Here is a 4578-nt window from a genome sequence, read left to right on the forward strand (position 1 = left end):
CTTCAGCTTCTGGAAGCTGCCTTCATTGATGTCCTCTCCCTCCAAACTTACCAATCCCACCTCAGTCCTTAAAGTGGTTACATTTGGAGGGGTAAGTGATTTGGTCACCCAGCCTCCCCACCAGCCCCAAGCTGAGTGGCCTAGGCTCAGCACTTTATTCCCCAGTCTCATTCGCTATGCCTTTAACACCAGTGACCACCATGGCGTTCTCATGCATGCCTGAAGGTCCGGCCCTCCCCACCCATGCACACCACTTGTCTCTGCTCTGGTTCCAAGCCAGGAGTGCTGTTCAGTGGCTGAGGTCCCACTGCTCCACTCCAGTAGGCCTCCTGATCCCAAGTCCAAGGTCCCATTAGCACTTAGGCAGAGAGCACTAAGTGGCCTCCCTAACTCTTAAGCACTGACCACCCTGGATTCTAGGTCTCAAAACTCTGGCAACTGTCCTTGTCTGAATCACACCTGAGCTAGCCCTACCTTTTGGAATGAGGCTCCCCACCTTCCATCACCTACCACACCTCTGTGACAGCACAGGGCTCGTGCCAGGGCCTGGGGCTTTTCAACCTGCTCAAGGAATCACTGTGCTTCATCAGCAGGTCAGAGCTATGGAAGGAAGGCCATCAGCACAGGAGTCAGGAGATGGGCACCTTGATGTCAGCTTTACCCCCTGGATTAACTTCCTGTTGCTGACGTTAACAAAATATCATAAACTCAATGACACAAAACAACACAGATTTACTATCCTTCAGTTCTGGAAGTCAGAATTTCGATACAAGTCTTATAGGGCTAAAAACAAGGCGTTGGCAGAAATGTGTTCCCTCTGGAGGTTATAGGGGCAAATTTGTTTCCCTACTCTTTCAGGGTCTAGAAGTGACCTTTATTCCTTGGCTCATGGCTGCATAACTTTGACCTCTGCTTCTGTTGCCACATCTCCCTTTTTAACTCTGACCCTCATTTCCAGCGTCTCCATGAGCAATTCTCTTGAATTCCCATAGTTTTAGGATGGGATGGGTTGGAGATGCAAATCTGGAAGTCAGCAGAGATAGTATTTAATGTACCCAGTAGTCTGTATGAAATCACATGGAGGGTGTCGCAGGCAGAGGAGAGACGAGGTGGAGAAGCAAGAAATGGGGCTCCCCAACATTTAGACACGTTCGAGAATGATGAGCAGTGGCCAGCATGGCAGACTGGATAGAGGAGCAGTGAGACAGAAGAGCAAGAGACAGTGCTGCTCTAGGGGTGCCTGGGTGGCTCGGTCGGCTGAGGATCCGACTCTTGATTTTGGCTCTTGATTTTGTGATCCCAGGGTCATGGGATCAAGCCCTGTGACAGACTCTGTGCTGAGCATGGAGCCTGCTTGAGATTCTCTCTCTTTCTCTTTCTCCCTCTCTCTCTCTCTGTCTCTCTCAGTCTCTCTCTTCCCCTCTCTCCCTCTGCCTCTCTCCCCCCACTCCCCATTGCCAAAAAAAAAAAAAAAAGAAAGGAAAAGAAAGACTTTGCTGCTCTAGAGGCCGGGAGAAGAAAGTGTTTCAGGAAGGTAAGAATAGTCAATGTGTAAATGCAACCAATAAGCTACGAGAGGCTGAGGGTCAACTGTTGGGTTGGCCACATGGAGGTCACTGGCAGCAACACTGTGGGTGGTTTTGGTGGAGTGGCAGGTACAAAGCCCTGCCCAGAGTGAATTCTAGGGAGAACCAAAGACAAGGTAGGGACAGCTACCTTAGACAATTCCATCAGAGAAGTTTCTAAAAAGAGAATCAGGGATGATGGACAGTCTCCAAAGGGGAAACCAGGTCAAAGAGAGGGTTTTTGTAAATGCAAGAAATTACAACAAGGGTGAATCCAGATGGTCCAGTGGAGGAAAATCCATAGGAGCAAAGAGTCTACCAGAGAAAGGCGAGGGAGCCATCCACACTCAGCCATCTAATACAACAGGCAAGATTCAAATACATGTGTGACGTTCTGAGTCTAGCATGGGACCAATTTCCTCATGAAGGCTGCTTTGTAAAAGCAGCTCATATTCTGAGGAGAACCCAAGGGTACACGTTACATCAGTGACATGGAATTCCAGAGGAAAAGAAAATGGAAAACAACCCAAAAAACCTAGACACTTGCCCTACTTTCTCAAGAGCAGCTCTACAGTCAGCTGGCAATCTAAAAGCTCAGACCTTCAAGTCAGCCAATCATTCTGAACTGGTCTATCACAGACTATATTCTAAGGTGGTAAGCAATAGGTAATTGCATTATTTTAACACATTAACTTGGTCAAGTTACCAAATTTTTTAGTTTGTGGGACTGAATATTGGCTCACACAAAAATGGTCAACTTGTCTGTTTTGCCTCACCCCAGGTGTGGGGCAGATGCTGTGCTTGCACAACATATCATATTATCAGCATATAAAACTGTTCAGACAGAAAGTAGGTTAGTGGTTGCCTCGTCCTGGGGGTAAGAATGGGGTGTGAATACAAATGGGGAAGAGATTTCTTTTTTGGGGTGATGGAAATGTCCTATAATTGGATTGTGTCATGTATGTACAACTCTTTAAACATACTGAAAACCATTGAATTGGACACTTTAAACAGGTGAATTTTATGGTATATAAATTCTATCTCCTAAAACTTTTTTAAAAAGAGAGAGGGGGCATCTGGCTGGCTCAGTCAGTGGCACATGCGACTCTTGAACTCGGGGTTGTAAGTTTGAGACCCATGCTGGGTGTAGAGATTACTTAAAAATAAAATCTTAGGGCACCTGGGTGGCTCAGTCAGTTAAGTGATCAACTCCTGATTTTGGCTCAGGTACATACATCTCATGGTTTGTGGGATGGAGCCCTGCATTGGGTTCTGTGTGAATAGCGTGGATCCTGCTTGGGATTCTCTCTCTCCCTCTCTCTTTGCCCCTTCCCTGCTTGCATGCTCTCTTTCTCTCTCTCAAAATAAATAAATAAACCTAAAAAAAATTTTTTTAATAAAAAAACAGGGGCACCTGGTAGATCAGTCATTTAAGTGCCAGACTTCAGTTCAGGTCATGATCTCACTGTTTGTGGGTTCAAGCCCTGCGTCAGACTCCATGCTGACAGCTCAGAGCCTGGAGCCTGCTTTGGTTTCTGTGTCTCCCTCTCTCTCTGCCTCTCCCCTGCTCATGTTCTCTCTGTCTCTCTCAAAAATAAATGTTAAAAAAATTAACAATAAATAAGTAAATAAATAAATAAATAATCTTGATATTACCTACAATTCTCTTTTCTTTTCTCTCTCCTCTAGCCATCCAAGATGCTGAAAGGAAAGAAGACCAAGGGGAAGAAGGTGGCCCTGGCCTCTGCTGTTGTGAAGAAGCAAGAGGCCAAGAAGCTGGTCACTCCCCTGTTTGAGAGAAGGCCCAAGAATTTTGGCATCAGACAGGACATCCAGCCCAAAAGGGCCTCACCAGCTCTGTCAAATGCCACGGGCTGCAGTGGCAAAGGACTATTCTCTATAAATGTCGAAAAGTGCCTTCAGTAATTAACCAGTTCACCCAGGCTTTGGACCACCAAACAGCTACTCAACTGCTTAAGCTGGCCCACAGATACAGACCAGAGAGAGAGCGAGAGAAGCAGAGATTGTTGGCCCGGGCTGAGATGAAAGCTGCCAGCAAAGGGGATGTCCCCACTAAAAGGCTGCCTGTCCCTCAAGCTGGAGTTAATACTGTCACCACCTTGGTGGGAAATACGAAGGCTCAGCTGGTAATGATTGTATATGATGTGGATCCCATTGAACTGGTTGTCTTCCTGCCTGCCCTGTGTTGTAAGATGGAGGTTCCCTTGGGGCAGCTGGGTGGCTCAGTCAGTTGAGCATCTGACTTCAACTCAGGTCATGGTCTCACGAACTGTGAGTTTGAGCCCTGCGTCGGGCTCCCACTGTCAGTGCGGAGCCCGTTTTGGATCCTCTGTCCCCCTCTCTCTCTGCTCCTCCCCTGCTGGTGTTCTCTCTCTCAAAAATAAAGAAACGTTAAAAAAAAAAAAAAAAAACGGTGGCGGTTCCCTGTGGCATCATCAAGGGGAAGGCCAGGCTGGGGCATCTGGTCCACAGGAAGCCCTGCACCGTTGTCACACAGATTAACTTGGAAGACAAAGGAATTCTGGCTAAACTGGTGGAAGCCATCAGAACCAATTACAGTGACAAATATGATGAGATCTACCACCACCAGCCACCAGAGAGACAACGTCCTGGGTCCTAAGTCAGTGGCTTGCATTGCCAAGCGGGAAAAGGCAAAAAGAACTGGCCACCACACTGGGCTAAGTGGATGCTGTTGAATTTTCTGTACATAAAAATAATAAAAAGTTCTCTTTCCAAAAAAAAATCTTTAAAAATAAGTAAGTTACAAAAATAAAATAAACAGAGAGAGCAAACTTTTCTGTGAAGACCTGGGTCCTGTAGGAGGAGGTGGCTCGGAGGGGAGGCCACTGAACTCCAGCTCACTTCCTCCAGAGCCAGAGCTTATCTTCAGTGTTACTGAAAACACCAGAGTCACTTGGCAGAAGTCAGGGCTCTGTCTAAAACGAGCCACAAGAGCTCCTCAAACAAAACAAGGTCTAGCCCCTGGCGTGTT

At 46.9% G+C, this 4578-nt stretch overlaps 1 pseudogene; it reads left to right on the plus strand.

Moving 5' to 3' along the window:
• Positions 1–3259: 3259 nt before the first annotated feature.
• Positions 3260–4282, plus strand: LOC125148660 (60S ribosomal protein L7a-like; annotated as a pseudogene).
• The last annotated feature ends 296 nt before the right edge of the window (positions 4283–4578 follow it).

This window comes from Prionailurus viverrinus, chromosome D3 (assembly GCF_022837055.1).
Source record: "Prionailurus viverrinus isolate Anna chromosome D3, UM_Priviv_1.0, whole genome shotgun sequence".
Lineage (NCBI taxonomy): Eukaryota > Metazoa > Chordata > Mammalia > Carnivora > Felidae > Prionailurus > Prionailurus viverrinus.